This window comes from Hyperolius riggenbachi, chromosome 12, assembly GCF_040937935.1.
Source record: "Hyperolius riggenbachi isolate aHypRig1 chromosome 12, aHypRig1.pri, whole genome shotgun sequence".
NCBI classification, from domain to species: Eukaryota; Metazoa; Chordata; class Amphibia; order Anura; family Hyperoliidae; genus Hyperolius; species Hyperolius riggenbachi.
The window spans coordinates 75,822,340-75,839,777 of record NC_090657.1 but is presented as its reverse complement, the minus strand read 5'-3'; the positions used below and the strand labels follow the sequence as shown (position 1 = coordinate 75,839,777).

At 46.6% G+C, this 17,438-nt stretch overlaps 1 protein-coding gene across 3 annotated transcripts in view; it reads right to left on the bottom strand.

Annotated features, from left to right (window-relative positions):
• The window catches only part of TP53INP2 (tumor protein p53 inducible nuclear protein 2), a 340,314-nt gene that overhangs the window by 312,888 nt on the left and 9,988 nt on the right, over window positions 1–17,438 (bottom strand). For all 3 annotated transcript variants that reach the window (XM_068264215.1, XM_068264216.1, XM_068264219.1), the window contains exon 2: window positions 6,562–6,688. The gene's annotated coding sequence lies outside the window, so the exon portion shown is untranslated. The remainder of the gene's footprint in view (window positions 1–6,561; window positions 6,689–17,438) is intronic.

The following is a 17,438-nucleotide window of genomic DNA, read 5'->3' as shown; positions in this document are numbered from 1 at the left end:
CTAACTGAACACACACTGTAACTTGTAGTTGGCTCTAGGGCCCATACTCATCTGGCTGCCAGGGTTTCTTTCTGTCCGGACTAGCTCGGATGTACTCTGTGCATGCTGCCTCTGGCCTCCGGTCACTGTCTGGCCGGGTTGCTGCTGCCTTACTTACTCTCTGTAGTCTCTGCGTGGCTGCTGGGTCCCCTCCTAACCTCTGGGGTGACTGCTGCGGCCTTCTTCTCTCTCGTGGCCTCCTCTCCCACTCCCAACCACCGCCTCCTGTCTTCTCCTAAGTTCCGCTCTCTTTGCCTCTCTGGCGCGCTCTGGCTGGTTCCAGCCAGTTCCCTCCAGCTACAAGTACATTTGAAATCGGCGCCGGTAGACTTGGGCGCAGGATACAGCCGGTGTATGGCTGATCCTGCTTTTGCACAAGTCCGGGCCGTTTTAATTACTATTCACCCTCCAGGCCACCATGGATGGTAGGGAATGAAATAATTCGGCTTCCAGCTATTGCTGGAGGCCGAATTATTGTGATTTTTAAGCAACCTCGGCTCCGTCTTCTGACGGCTCTGACGTTACTCACTGAGCGCCGCTATAAACTGATTCCTATTATAGTCTATGGTGGCGCTGGCTGCGCTCAAATCTAGCAGCGCCGAAAAGCAGTGCTCCGCCGGCTACATCCTTCTAGCTCTGCCCCTCCTTTCCTGTGCTGTAGCTTCCGACAGGCCGCGTGGGGCTTCTAGAAAGTTCCACTGCTCAGTGTGCTTTGGTCGCCTAGCAGCAGTCTATGCAACCATTACAGCGCCTCCACCCCTCTCCCATGCGCCGTTTAGTTCCACAGGTGAACATCTAAGGCAAAACTTAGCCTTAGATACTAAAGTTATCTCACACATAGAAATACTTTGGCAAAATCTTGGGATCCTCTTTTAGAGGGTTACACAGGTTGCGGTCAGAAATTTTACAGGTGGCAACGGCAGCACGTGTTACCCTATTAGTGCAACCTGCATTACCAGGGTACCGCGCATGTTGCTATGGAAATCCAAGGTATCCCACAAGTGTAAAACCGAACGTTGCCACAGCAACCACATTGCGCTAATAAGGTAATGTGTGCATCCCATCTGCCGTTAGCACCAGTAATATTGCTGTGCACTGCCTGAGCACAGCAATTTTACCGCTGCTTTGCGCATCAGGCCCAACATTTCCTGAACTAGTCCACAGGTACACACCTGGCCCCACACTTTGATCCTCCAACGACCTATGCCTGGCTACTCTGCGCATCACCCATTAACATGCATGACTCCAGGACTTTTCTAAAGGTGCCCCTACTCTGTGGAACTTCCTGTCAACCCCCTGCCCCATCAGGCTTGTCCAATCCTTCAACACCTTTAAAAAGCTTAAAGGAGTCATCAGGGAAAATGCTGGGAGCTTGGGGCTGGAGGAAGCCCCCGGTAAGTAGCACTTATTTTATTACATTTTCCCTGATGACTCCTTTAAACTTTAAAACCTTAAAGTCTAACTGTCGGGCATAAAATCAAACATCAATTCTTTATTTTTATCTGCTAAACAAGTAATAAGGATGCTAACCAGGCAATCCTAAAAAAGTTAAAATCACTATTACCGTATATACTTGCAAGCAAGCCGAATTTTGCACCCCCCAAAAGTGGCCCAAAAGTTGGGGGGTCGGCTTGCTTGCGAGTCATGGGTAGGTGGGTGGGTAGGTGCTGTCCCTCCCCGCGGCCACCGCTGCTATTACCTTAGGCGGCGCCGCTTCCTCTATCCCCGTCCTGCTCCGATAAATAACTCATTCACAGCAGCGCGCCTCTCGCTGCTGTGATGATGGAGGAAACCATAGAGAGCGGCTTCCTGTAGCGGTGATGCCGCTACTATGGGAACCGCTCTCTATGGTTTCCTCCGTCATCACAGCAGCGAGGGGCGCGCTGCTGTGAATGAGTTATTTATCGGAGCAGGACGGGGATAGAGGAAGCGGCGCCGCCTAAGGTAATAGCAGCGGCGGCCGCGGGGGGAGCGGGGAGGGGCACCACCTACCCACCCACCTACCCATACTGGGGCACTATGCTAGCTATACTGGGGCACTATGCTAGCTATATTGGGCACTATACTAGCTATAATGGGGCACTATACTGGCTATACTGAGCACTATACTAGCTATACTGAACACTATACTAGCTAAACTGGGGCACTTCACTAGCTATACTGGGCACTATACTAGCTAAACTGGGGCACTATACTAGCTATACTGAGCACTATACTAGCTAAACTGGGGCACTTTACTAGCTATACTGAGCACTATACTAGCGATACTGGGCACTATACTAGCTATACTGATTACTATACTAGCTATACTGAGCACTATACTAGCTAAACTGGGGCACTTTACTAGCTATACTGAGCACTATACTAGCTATACTGGGCACTATACTAGCGATACTGGGCACTATACTAGCTATACTGGGACACACTAGGGGAATAAGGCGGCCAGCATTTCCTACCCCCGGCTTATATGGGGGTCAATCATTTTTCCCTGTTTTTTCATGTGAAAGTTGGGGGGTCGGCTTACATGCGGGTAGGCTTGCTTGCGAGTATATACGGCACTTTTCTTGTTGATAAATGATCATTCCCCAGTTTACCTGACTCTTATTTGGTACACTGCCACACAAAGGAAGTTGCAGGGCATGCTGGGTTGTCCTTTTTTGCCTCTCTACTTTCCCCTCTTAACTTAACTAATGCAGCCTGATTGGCTGAAGCCTCTTTCCCTCCTGTTTTCCCCTCCCACACCTTTGCTTCTCTCTGATTGGCCAATTTTTCTCATGCTGAGACAATGCGCTTTCTATAGTGGAGGGCGGGCAATGCATACACAATCAGGCAGAGGAGAGTAAGGGCTAGTTCACACTTGATTTAAAAACGTATCCGTAGCTACGTTTTTTGTCCCGGACGAAAAACGTAGCCACGTATACCAATGTTAAAAATAGGAACAGTACACACTCAAGTTAAAAACGTATCCGCGTGCGATCCGCGGAATACGTTTTTAAACCCGGAACGCTGAGTCCGGACTTGCAGCATTTTTCACGGACCCGTATACACGTACGGGTAGTGAAAATCAATGGGGAAACGGGCCTCCCTCTTCACTGACAATTTGGGACACTGGAAACGGATCAGTTTCCAGTGTCCCATGGTGAAGGAGGGGGCCGCCATGCTGGAGGGGGTAGCAGCCAGGACAGGGGGCTGCGGGCAAAGCGGCGGCCAGGGGGGGTCACATCCCCCCTCTTGCTCACCTGGGTGTCCCCCGTCCCCGCTCCCCCTCCAGCTCGCATATAATGTAATAATTTGTACCTAATGAAGTTCGGCGAGCCAGGCACTTCCGCCCACACCGCTCGCCGTCACTTCCTGCAATGCCGCCCACTGAAATACAGAGGGCGACATTGCAGGAAGTGACGGCGAGCGGTGTGGGCGGAAGTGCCCGGCTCGCCGAACTTCATTAGGTACAAATTATTACATTATATGCGAGCTGGAGGGGGAGCGGGGACGGGGGGCACCCAGGTGAGCAAGGGGGGGGGGGATGTGACCCCCCTGGCCGCTGCTTTGCCCGCAGCCTGCAGTCCTGGCTGCTACCCCCTCTAGCAAAAAAAAACAAAAAACACGCAAGCGGATCCAAAACGTGTGCTGCAAAAAAGGCAGCACGGATCCGTTTGCGTTCCGGGTTTTGAAAATCGGAGCCCGGACCGCGGATGCGTCCCGCACCCGGAGCTAGTGTGGCCCTAGCCTAAGGGAAGAAATGACATCAGGATTGGCTTCAAAATAGCCACAGTTAAAATGGGAAATGCTAAGTAGGCTTTTTTTTTTCACAGTAGAAAAATCACTAAAATAAAAATGTGGACAGTGCAATACATATGTTATGTAAGTAGAGCAAGTATTTATCTACTTATATATGTTTTTTTCTGAGATAGTATAGCTGACATCTTCTCTTTAAAACACACTTGATTATGATAGCTTTCCCTCTCTTATCTCTGCCCTAATCCTAGCTGCTGGGTACTATTATTTCCCCACATATTCTGTCCCTACCCCCAACCCCCCCCCCCCCCCCTCCCACTTAGATTGCAAGCCTTTGGCAAGGTCCTCCCCTCTCATTGATCATGCACCCATTCCATCGAATGACTACCTGGTGACCTGTTAGACCACCTCTCCACTGACTGCATGAACTTTGCCTCATACCCATAATGGTGGCCACTAATGATACAATCTTTTTCATCCAATTTTACCAAATCTATGTAGTATAAGGGTAAATAGAGTGGCTATACTGAATGGCTAATTTAGGCAGTACCATATATTACATAGAAATGGTAAGATTGGATAAAAAAAGATTGTATCATAGGTGGCCACCATAGCGGTTGCCATACATCAGCCGACCAACCAACCAATCAACCATCCAATTCGATTATCATAATCGAATTGGATGAAAATTGGTGCTGCCAAGTGCATGCCCGACCGACAATGCGACCAATTTCGGGATGGAAATTAGCCGCACGGTTGACTGCGCATGCTGCAAGATGTCGGGTTGAAGTTGGTTGGTCGGGTGCACTGCGGTACGGCGGCCGATTTGCAAACGAGTGACGAGACGACAACCCCTGCCACTGCCGCCGCAATGTATAAATGTATGTAATGTGTGCATTTATACATTACCTGTCCGGTGTCAGCCTCCACGCGGTTTTCGTCCATCTCGCCGGGTTCCGCATACAGGCTGGCGGCGGTCTGACGTCAGACGCTATGTGCTGATAGCGTGTATGCGGCTGTTACCCGGCGAGATGGACAGATGCCGTGTGGAAGCTGCTACAGGACAGGTAATGTATAAATGCACACACACTACATACATTTATTCATTTTGGGGGCAACGGCCGGGCGAACGCGGCGGGCTCAGCCGATTCCCTGATGATTTCATGCTGACATCGGATGGGAATCAGTCTGTAGTGTATGGGCAGCTTCAACCAAGAGAAAAATTTATCTCTAATCAGATTCGATAAGAGATAAATTTGTCTCTTGGTCGAATCTGCCCATAATCTTCTGATGTATTGCCACCTTAACACTTCTGCACAATCTTGTATTTGTGTATTTTGTTATGATCCTGTGCTGTCCTCCATCCATATGTAATGTCGTCTGCAAACGTATTCATTGTCCAATACTGCATAATGTGTTACCACTTTATAAATACAATAAATAATAATAATATACACAACAAGCCTTTGAAAAACTCTTGTAGTCATAGAAGAGGCAGAGAAAATCTGGGGTTCGATTTCAAGGGAACCTAAAGTGAATACCAGTTGCCTGGCTGTCCTGCTAATACTCTGCCTCTAATACTTTTAGCCATAGCCCCTGAACAAGCATGCAGATCCAATGTTTTGTACACAAATCTGACAAGATTAGCTGCATGCTTGTTTCAGGTGTGCGATTCATACAATACTGCAGCCAAAGAGATCAGCAGGATGCCATGCAACTGGTATTGTTTAAAAGGAAATAAATACGGCGGCCTCCATATACCTCTGACTTCAAGTCCCTTTAAAGCTAACTGGGAAAAAAACACTGGGGATGAGCAAGAATGCTACTGGCAGTCTTCACAATGGTCCTGCAAAATTTCAGCAAAACAGCTTTGGGAATTTCACTAAAGTTAATGGGGTCACTTTAAGCAGTTAATAGCAAAGCCCCGCTCCCACATGCTGCAGTCACTAAATGCTCTAGGTATGTTAGGGAGGACAGTAGGAACAATGAACAAATACAAACATTCAAAAATAATTTGTGGTCATAAAGGTAAACCTGCTGTAACAATGTTGAGAAACACTGGACTAAGGTAGGGACATTAGACTATGACAACGATTGGTGTTAGATTGTGGGCTGCTCTGAGGACAGTCAACGACATGACTATGTACTCCGTGAAATGCTGCAGAAGATGTCAGCTCTATATAATTACAAAATAATAATAATAATGTGTTAGGAGGTTAGACTATGCCTATGGTAGGATTAGATTGTGAGCTCCTCTGAGGACAGCCAGTGACATGACTATGTACTCCGTAAAGTGCTGCAGAAGATGTCAGTGCTATATAAATACATAAAAATAATATGGTAGGACATTGGACTTGGCCTATGGTAGGATTAGATTGTGAGCATCTCTGAGGAAAGTCAGTGACATGACTATGTACTCTGTAAAATGCTGCAGAAGATGTCAGTGGTATATAAATATATAATAATAATATGGTAGGACGTCAGACTATGCCTATGGTAGGATTAGATTGTGAGTTCCTCTGAGGACAGTAAATGACATGACTATGTACTCTTTAAAGTGCTGCAGAAGGTGTCACTGCTATATAAAGACATAATAATATGGTAAGACATTAGACTATGACTATAGTAAGGATTAGATTGTGAGCATCTCTGAGGACAGTCAGCGACATGACTATGTACTCTGCATTCTGCAATGAGCTGTGGATGATATAAGCACTATATATACTATAAATAATAATGCTAAATAATAGGCCAATCAAGCCAACATCCCTTTTTAAACCAAGATACCTTTTAATTTGCCATCATCTTCCTGTGCCCCAGTTATTGCAGAATGTATAACCTTTAGGGTATATGATCTGTCGCCATGGAAACCCTCTTGCCCTCCTGACCCTTACAGTCCATACAGCCGTAGGATCTGAAAACCAGAAAAGGTACAGAAACATGAACATGCATAGCATCACATACGATAACACTGAATTTTACAGGGCATTCGGGGCTTTTATTGATAAAGTAACTCTTGCCATCAACTGAATTTAAGTATTAGTGTCAAAAACATGATTAGAAGCGACAGTCTTATTCTTGTGGTGGTACATGGAGGGAATAATTGCATTGTGACCCCGAGTGACAGGGGGATATATAGAGCAATGCTGAGCTGGGTGACGGAATGAGGTCAGCAGGGCTTAAAAAAAAGAAAAAAAGTAGATGAATGAAATAAAAACTGTAGAAAGAGCTTATCATGTAACAAACTATATAACACAACTCTACGACTCCACAACATATCATACAAGACAAATAACATGTGTATCAGGCTTTTCTTCTGGCGAAAGTGCTTGAGCTGCAGCCACTAGGACGCGCTCTATAGGCAGTCGCAGCGTTAGGGAGTCTTGCCCAAGGTCTCTTCACTGAATAGGTGCTGGCTTACTGAACAGGAAGAGCCAAGATTCGAACCCCAGTCTCCTATGTCAGTGTTCTCCCCAGGCTCTTTTAGCCGGGTGCTCCACCCGGCTAGTTTTGATGAGCACCCGGCTGTAATCGGCTCACCTCCTCCTATTCTGTAAGCATAATTGCTCACAGAAGCACCGGCCTTACATTCTCTCATCTCGCCCCACCCGGCTACTTTTTCATGCTCCCGGCTGGAAAAAATTTCTGGGGAGAACACTGTATGTCATACAGAATACAGGCAGTAGTGGAAACAAGTTTTGTATCAGGATGATACCATTTATTGGCTAAAGGTGGTCCTACATTAGAACGAATATGGGCAGATTCGACCAAGAGACAAATTTATCTGTAATCGAATCTGATTAGAGATACATTTGTCTCGAATCGAATCTGCCCATACACTACAGGCCGATTCCCGTCCGATTTCAGCATGAAATCATCGGGGAATCGGCTGAGCCGCCGCGTCCGTCCCGCCGCTGCCCCCAAAATGTATAAATGTATGTAGTGTGTGCATTTATACATTACCTGTCCTGTAGCAGCTTCCGCACGGTGTCCGTCCATCTTGCCGGGTAACAGCCGCATACACGCTAGCGGTGCATAGCGCCTGACGTCAGCCGCTATGCGCCTTCGTGACGTCAGACATAGCGCCACCAGCATGTATGCGGAACCCGGCGAGATGGACGGAAACCGCGTGGAGGCCGACACCGGACAGGTTATGTATAAATGCACACACTACATACATTTATACATTGCGGCAGCAGTTTCGTCGTCTCGTCACAATTCGGCAGCCGTACTGCAGCGCACCCGACCAACCAACCTCGGCCCGACATTTTCCAACATGCGCGGTCGACTGTACGGCCAATTTCTGTCCCGAAATTGGTCGCTTTGTCGGTCGGGCTTGCACTTGGCAGCACCAATTTTCATCCAATTTGACTATAATAATCGAATTGGATGGTCGATTGGTTGGTTGGTCACCTAGTGTATGGCCCTCTTAAGTGAAGGTCTGGTGTTCACTGGCAGCACTTTTTTTGGAGTTTGAACAATGCTTGTGATTCCCAAATCGCAGAAGTTCTGCATTTTTAAACGCCATTCTTGGAGCGATCACAGCTCTGCAGCCACTAATGCGAACGGTCCGGGATCACTCCCAAAATGCTGCAGGCAGCCCTTTGTGATTTCTCCAGGATCACAGTGCTGCAAGTGGAACCACCCCCATAAGGTTCCACTGTTGTAACGCTTTGCCGATTGCCAGTATCAATCAGAATCAGAATAAAGTCGATTCTGATATGTAACCACTGGAAAGATGTTGAGGGACATGCCAGTCACAGCTATCAGTGCATCCCAAAAATCTCTGAACTGCATGGCTGTACATCACATGCACCATTCACTGTAAAAGGAGGGGTGGTTAATGGCTGTAGTAGCCATACCCTTCCTCCAATGGCAGAGGGGGACCCGTCTTTGTACTGCTATCTAATGCTGTAATGTCTTCCCAATTATTGTAGAGCGCCGTCTAGTATGTTGCTTCATATATAAAAATAATTATGCAAAGTGGTTAGTGCAGTCACATAAAGTGTAAGGGAATAGGCATTCACATCAAAATGATCATTTACCAGCATAAAGTGTAGAGAAACCGAGAGCCCAATATAGTGTAGTATGTTAAGCATAAATGAAGTAAAGGTTATCGTGAGAAAATTATACTCACAAACATGGGTTACCTCTTAGGCAACCACTGTATAGGCAGGTGAGGAGATTAGACCTGTCCTCACTCAGGGATAAGCAGTCGCTCTCTGTAGATGCGAAAGGGGGTAGATCACCCCTCCACCAGGGGTGGACACGGTATAGCAGTAGGAGAACAGAGGCGCCAGAAGGATAAAAGTGGATAAAAACTTTAAAATTTGCTGGGAGGAAGTGGTGGACTTACCTCCATAAAGCAGACACGAAAGACTGTCTGAATAGTAGTCACATTTATTAATTAGTACCCCAAAACAGTGCAACGCGTTTCGCAGGCCCAGCCCGCTTCATCAGGCAATAAAAATGGGGACAAGACAGAATTTCAGCAATAGCAGGTGTAGCGCCTCACTGAGGCGCTACACCTGCTATTGCTGAAATTCTGTCTTGTCCCCATTTTTATTGCCTGATGAAGCGGGCTGGGCCTGCGAGACGCGTTGCACTGTTTTGGGGTACTAATTAATAAATGTGACTACTATTCAGACAGTCTTTCATGTCTGCTTTATGGAGGTAAGTCCACCACTTCCTCCCAGCAAATTTTAAAGTTTTTATCCACTTTTATCCTGCTGGCGCCTCTGTTCTCCTACTGATTTACCAGCATGTATCATGGCCTCATGGCCAAGACCCACTCAGCAAAGTCTGCCTCACTCACTCACCACTGCTAAGTGGTTAATGGTGCAGTCAATGAAAACATCCCCATTTCTTACCAAATAGTGAGAGTGCTAGGACCCCCCACCCCATGCTGTGGACAGAGGGCATGGTAAAGAAAGAAGAGGAGCAGGAAGGGGGGGTGGGGGGTGCTTGGAGGTCTTCTTCCAAAAATCAACTCTGGTCTACATTTTCATGGGAAAACACTGAAGGTATGACACTTGAATACAATGTAAAGTAGTCAGTGTGCAGCACGTATAATAGTGCAACACACAGCCATTAATGGCTAAATCACTAGTCAGAATTGTGCTTAAAGTGTCAATATTTTGTGTACCCACCACTATTTGCCAGCTGTGACTTAACTCACTTGGGCATGGAGTTTACTCAAGCTTCACAGGTTGCCACTGGAATCCTCTTTCACTCCTCCATGATGAAGCTGGTGGGCTTGGTGCTCCTCCACCCTCCATTTGAGAGTACCCAGATGCTCAATAGGACAGGAGCCGTGTGGTAATTCTAGCACCTTTACCCTTAGAGGTGTGCTTGTTGGGGGTTGTTATGTTGGAATGCTGCCCTGGGGCCCAGTTTCCAAAGAGGGGGGGGGGGGGGGGGGAGATCGTGCTCTGCTTCAGTATGTCACACTACATGTTAACATTCATGATTCCCTCAATGAACTGTAGCTCCTCAGTGCCGTAGCACTCATGCAGACCAAAATAATGACATTCCCACCACCATGCTTTACTGTAGGCATACGTGTTTGTACTCCTTATCTGGTTGCTGCCATACATGCTTGACACCCTCAGAACCAAATAACTATTCTAGGTCTCATCAGACCACAGGATATGGTTCCAGTAATCCATGTCCTTAGTCTGCATGTCTTCAAGTCTGCATGTCTTCAGCAAACTGCAGGCTTTCTTGTGCATCAACTTTAGAAGAGGCTTCCTTCTAGGACAACAGCCTGCAAACCCATTTGATGCAGTGTGCAGTGTATGGGTTGAGCACTGAAAGGCTGACCTCCCCCCACCCCTTCAACCTTTGCAGCAATGCTACCAGCACTCATACTTCTATTTGAAAAAGGCAACTCCTGGATAGGACGCTGAGCATGTGCTCTCAATGTCTTTGATCAGCCATAACGAGGCTTGTTCTGATTTGAACCTGTTCTGTTAAACTGCTGTATGGTTTTGGCCATCATGCTGCAGCTCAGTTTCAGGGTGTTGGCAATCTTCTAGTAGCCTAGGCCATATTTATGAAAAGCAACAATTCTTTTTAAGATTTTTAAATTAGTTATCTGCCGTTATCTACTTAGGGGTGCACTCACTTTTATTGCCAGCAGTCTAGACATTAATGGCTGTGTGTTGCGTTATTGTGATGGAACAGCAATTTCACACTGTTATACAAGCCGTCCACTGACTACTGTACATTGTATCAAAGTGTCATATCTTCAGTGTTGTCCCAGTGTCGATACAATGTAATGTAGTCAGTGTACAGCTTGCAGAATAAACTTCCTGTCCCACCAAACTAACTCAACACACAGACATTATTGTCTAAACCACTGGCAAGAATGTTAAATTGTGCCCAAAGTGTTAATATTTTTTGTAGCCAGCACTATTTGCCAACTGTGCCTTAATCACTTCACCCCCAAGGGTTTTTACCCTAATGGACCAGAGCAATTTTCACCTGTCAGTGCTCCTCCCTTTTATTCAGCAATAACTTTATTACTACTTATCACAACAAAATGATCTATACCTTGTTTTTTTTCGCCACCAATTAGGCTTTCTGTGGGTAGTACATTTTGCTAAGAATGTTTTTATTCTAAATGCATTTTAACGGGAAAAATAAGAAAATAATGGAAAAATTCATTATTTCTCCCATTTTTTGGCCATTATAGTTTTAAAATAAAACATTCTCCTGTGTATAAAACCAACACATTTTATTTGCCCAATTGTCCCCATTATTAACCCATTTAAATCATGTCCCTATCACAATGTATGACGACAATATATTATTTGGAAATATAGGTGTTATTTTTCTGGGATTTTTTTTTTTTGTTTTTTTTTTGTCCGATTCATAATTACAAGCCCCTATTTAGTAAAGTAAAAGTAATTTTCCATCATAAAATATAGAATCAGAATCAGTTTTATTTCGCCAAGTACAGCAAGAGCTGTAATCTGAATTATTTGTGGTACACATGGCATAGACAGTGTAAAGACAGACAGAGTATAGACAGACGCACACGCATACAACAAAATACAAAAATAGAAATGCAGTAGTCAGGTACGTATTGGCCATGTCACTGCTGTGCAGTGCAGTCAGGTAATAATAAGGTGCAGTAAAAAGTCCACAGTCCCTTATCGGATAAAGAACTGGTGCAGGCAGTGGCAGGAACCGGCTGACCGACCCAGCAGTTAGAGATGCAGGTCGGGCCGGAAAAGGTTAGAGTTCAGTAGCCGAACAGCCTGGGGGAAGAAGGTGTTCTTCCGCCTAGTAGTTTTGGATGGTATAGTCCTTTAGCGGCGGCCCAATGGGGAGGTGACAGAACACAGCCTTGTGGAGCCCCTGTATTGGTGGTCCGGACGCTGGAGTAGTAGTTGCCAAGCTTCACCTGTTGCGTTCTGTTAGTCAAGAAGTCTTTAATCCATGCTCGGAGAGAAGGATCAATTCCGAGCTGCGTCAGATTGGTGATCAGGATGTCTGGGCAGATCGTGTTGAACGCTGAGCTAAAGTCTCGGAACAGGATCCTAGCATAGGAGGCGGGGCTGTCCAGGTGCTCAGTAATGTGAGCCATGCTGACATTGATGGCATCCTCCACGGATCGGTTAGTCCTATATGCAAATTGGAGCGGGTCTAAAAGGGAGTCCGTGGACCTCTTCAGGTGGGCAAGGACCAGCCGCTCGAGGAGCTTCATGATATTTGAGGTTAGGGCCACTGGTCGGAAGTTATTTAGCTCAGTACTGCCTGTTTTTTTTGGGACCGGTACAATTATAGACCTCTTAAAACAGGAGGGGACTGTACCACCAGATAATGACTGCTTAAATAAGGAGGTGAGCACAGGGGCTAGCTGATTGGCACAGGTTCGCAAGCAGATAGACGACACACCGTCAGGGCCGGAAGATTTCCTGGGGTTCAGCTTGCGGAGGTGCCGGAGTACCTCTGATTCCCAAACAGCACCCGGCGCCAGGGCGACGAGTTAACCCGAGGGGGGGGGGGGGGGGGGGGTTCGGAGCTGTTTGGCTCACGGGCTGGTTGGGAAGTTTCTCGAACCTGCAGTAGAACTCATTGAGCTTCTCCGCCAGTCGAGGGCTAGGGGTCACCGTTTGGGGTGCCGGTTTGAAGTTCGTGGCTGCTCTCAGGCCCTTCCATACCTCCCGTGTGTTGGTCGACTGGAGGCAGAGCCCCAGCTTTTCGGCATAGGCCCTTTTTGCCAAACGCAGTTCTCTTTTCAGGGCGTGCCTGGCCTCTCTGAATTCCTCTGGGGAGCCCGACCTGTGCGCTTCCTCTTTGCGTTTCCGAAGCCGGCAAAGCCTGTCGTTGAACCAAGGCTTGTTGTTGGGATAGACTCTGAAGAACTTCGACGGAATACACGCTTCTTCGCAGAAGCTAATGTAGGAGGTGACATTCTCGGCCCATTCATCAAGGGTGGGTGCCTCCAGAGTCGACCATTCGGTGGTTTCAAAGCAAGCTTGGAGCTCCAGTTTGGCATCTGCTGTCCATTTCTTAGAGGTTTTGACGATGGGTTTTGAGGTCTCCAGGAGCCTCCTGTAGGTGGGGATCAGGTGTATTGTGTTGTGGTCAGAGTTCCCAAGGGGGGCTCCTTGGATGGCCTTATAAGCACACTTTTGGACCGTATAGCAGTGGTCCAGGATGTTACAGTTCCTGGCAGGACAGGTGATGTGCTGCCTGTAGCGGGGCAACACATGCCGAAGGTTCGCCTTATTGAAGTCGCCCAAGATGATGAACAGGGCTTCCGGAAGGGCTGTTTCCCAGCACGAGATGCAGTCACTGAGTACCTGCAGGGCAGTCTTGGAGCATGCGTCGGGAGGTATGTAGACCCCAACGAGGACAAGGAAAGAGAACTCCCTAGGGGAGTACCGAGGCCTGAAGTTTATGGCAAGGATCTCAACATCAGGGGTGCAGGCCTTGTGAAGAGTGGTGGTGCCGGAGCACCAGGTGGTGTTTATGTAAAAGCAGATACTACCTCCTCTCGTTTTCCCAGAGAGGGCTGCGTCACGGTCTGCTCTTAGGAGGTTGTAGCCTGGTACATGCAAAGAGTTGTCGGGGATGCTGTCGCACAGCCAGGTTTCGGTGAAACAGAGAACAGGGGTATATTTGCTGATCTGGGGTTTGCTACCGAGTAGGAGGAGCAGCTCGTCCAGTTTGTTGGGGAGTGAGCAGGCGTTTGCTAGTAGGATGGCAGGGACAGGGGAGCGTAGGCCTTTCCTTTTGAGTAGGACCTGGGCCCCCGCTCTCCTTCCTCTGTGGCGGCGTTTGTTTGGGGCTAGCTTGGTGGAGAGATACTTGATGTGAGCGGTGACAGTGTTCAACAGGGGGGAGCCCGGTGAATGGTTGGGACTGTCCGGGGGTTCCCATTTAAGAAGGGCCTCTCTAGAAAGTTCTCCGGCCATGGCACAACTACCACAGTAGGTAGCACAGTGTGCGCATTCAGTGACTCGGATATGGTGGCGGTGGTGAGGAGCAGGCGGCACAACACAGACAGATAGATGGTAAGGGGCAGGTAGCATGTCTCGGTACAATAGATGGGCTGGAGCAGGTGGCACAGCAGTGTGTGGCACATTGGATGGTGCGGTGAACGCAGCACAGTAAGTGGACGGACTCAGGTCTAAAACAGATGATATGGGGCAGGCAGCCAGCACGGACTCAGGCCCAAAAACAGATGATATGGGGTCTCAGGCCCAAAACAGATGATATGGGGCAGGCAGCAAAACAGACCAGGGCAGTTAGGTGATATGAAGCAGGCAGCCCCGCACAGTCGATAGCACGGATAAGATGGTGTGGAGCAGGCTAGATGGTATGGAGCGACGACCCAGATAGATAGATGGAATGGAGCAGGCAGCACAGCACCGTCAATGGCAGATAGGTGGCATGGAGCAGGCAGGCACAGCACAGGCAAGGCACCAAAGAAGGTATGGAGCAGGCACAGCACAGGAGATGGTATGGAGCAGGCTCAGCACAGCATACAACAGAGGATCCCCAGTAGGAGGTGGGGAGACGAAACTGCAGAACTCACCAGGATGACACCAGTTGGTGGTGTGCAGGCCAGGCAGAGCGAGTCCTCATCAACAGTAGCGGTGAGCACTCAGGGCGAGGTGCAGCCTGGAGGGCCAGGTTCGTGGGATGCAGGCCGGGCAGAGCAGAGTCCTCCTCAACAGGGAGGCAGGTTGTTGATGTGCTGAATAATAAAGCTGAGTTCCTAAGGCAACTATTTATGTAAAACAATTTTAACTGATTTTTTTTTTTTTACAAGTGTTTTTTTGGGGGGGGCGGGGGGGGGGGGGGCTTTGGAAGTGTAAGTTATTAACTATTTGACATTCCTGGACGTGAAACTCACGTCCAGGAAGCCATGTGCGCTCCTGCGCGTTCCCGCGGCCGATCGCGCGCATGCACGCGTGCTCCCGGCCCGCGGTTTGTTAGCCAGCGAATCAGTGAATCGGGCAACGGTGCCCGATCACTGATTCCTCTCCCCCGCAGAAAAAGCGACAGCTTCTCTCAGAAGCCTAGCTTTTTCTGCTTCCTATTTCCCCTACGTCGCTCTAAGCGTACGTGTTACGCTTAGAGTGACGTCACTGTAAACAAACTCATGGCTGCCATCTTGTGGCCAAAAAGTAAACTACAGCTAAATGTTAAATAAAAATAAAAATACACATATTTACTAAAAAAAATACAATTTAAATCCCACCCTCCCAAAAATACCCACATAAAATGTTTAATTGAAAAAAAAAACAAAAAAACATTACAATTAAAAAAAAACAAAAAAAAACACAAATATTTACCTAAGGGTCTAAACTTTTTAAATATCTATGTAAAGATGAAATATTTTAATTTTTTTTTTATTATAAGCTTGTAAATAGTGATGAATGCAAAACGGAAAAAATGCACTTTTATTTCCAAATAAAATATTGTCGCCATACATTATGATAAATGATGTAATAATTTAAATGGTGTAATAACCGGGACAAATGGGCATATACAATACGTGAGTTTTAATTATGGAGGCAAGTTTTATTTTAAAACTATAATTGCCGAAAAGTGAGAAATAATGATTTTTTGCTGTTTTTTTCCTTATTCTTCCTTTTAAAATGCATTTACAGTAAAGTGGCTCTTAGTAAAATGTACCCCCCAAAGAAAGCCTAATTGGTGGCGGAAAAAACAAGATATAGATCAGTTCATTGTGATAAGTAGTAATAAAGTTATAGGCTAATGAATGGGAGGTGAACATTGCTCGGATGCATAAAGTGAAAAACGACTGAATGCGAACTGGTTAATGTTATCGATATTTAATAAGTGTATGAGTATGTATTGCCTGTATGAGTAATTTTATTTTTGGCCACAAGATGGCGCTAGTGAACACTCTCCCATTTAACCATTTCAGCCCGCGGGGATTTTTCGTCTTATGCATCAGAGCAATTTTCACCTCCCATTCATTCGCTAATAACTTTATCACTACTTATCACAATTTATTGATCTATATCTTGTTTTTTCCGCCACTAATTAGGCTTTCTTTGGGTGGTACATTTTGCTAAGAATTATTTTTTTATAAATGCATTTTAACAGGATTAATAAGAAAAAAATGTTTCTTCCATTATAGCTTTAAAATAATCCACGCTACCATAATTAAAACCTATGTATTTTATTCGCCCGTTTGTCTCGGTTATGACACCATTTAAATTTTGTCCCTATCACAATGTACGGCGCCAATATTTTATTTGGAAATAAAGGTGCATTTTTTCCGTTTTGCGTCCATCACTATTTACAAGCTTATAATTTAAAATAATTTCGTAGTATCCCCCCTTCAAATGCATATTTAAAACGTTCAGACCCTTAGGTAACTATTTATCTTTTTTTTTTTTTTTTAAATTGTAATTTTTTTTCCATTAAAATTTTTATTTGGGTAATATTTTGGTGTGGGAAATAAACAGTAAATTTTTAATGTTATTATGTGTGTAAAATGTAATGTAAAAAATATGTAGATGTAGCTTTACTATTTGGCCACAAGATGGCCACCTTGAGTTTTTTTCCCCCCCTTGTGCTTCTCGCTAAGCGGAAGCACAAGGGGGATGAGGAAATTTTTACATGCAGAAAGACTGAAGCCTCTTGTAAGAGCGCTTCGGTTTTTCTGCTGGGGACACGGATCGGTGATCGGGAACCATGTTCCCGTTCACTGATCCCAGGGCTACCGGGGACACCACGGGGGCACACCCACGATCGCGCGCGGGAGCGCCGAAGTGCGGCACCGCAGCAGAGCAGCTGCCCGGACGGCAGAAATGGTTAATAGGAAGTGTTCACTTTTTTTTTTTAACATTTTACTACGCTGTGACTGCTGTTTCATGAATGGATGTGGCCGCTGATCGCGGTCACATCCATTCATTCCAGGCATTGCGATTGGGTAGAGGACCACTCTGTCACTTCTCCTTTACTTCCCTTGCTCGTCATAGGTAGCTAGAGGAGGCTGCAACTGCTTTCTTTGAGGGCCCGTTTCCACTTGCGCGTTGCGATTCTGTCGCGGAAAACGCGTCAACGAATCCGCATGCGGGTGCGGATTCGTTCGCGTTTCCATGCGGATTTTCACGCGGAATCGCTCGCGGTTTGCGCTATGCAATTTTAACCATGTCAATGCCGGC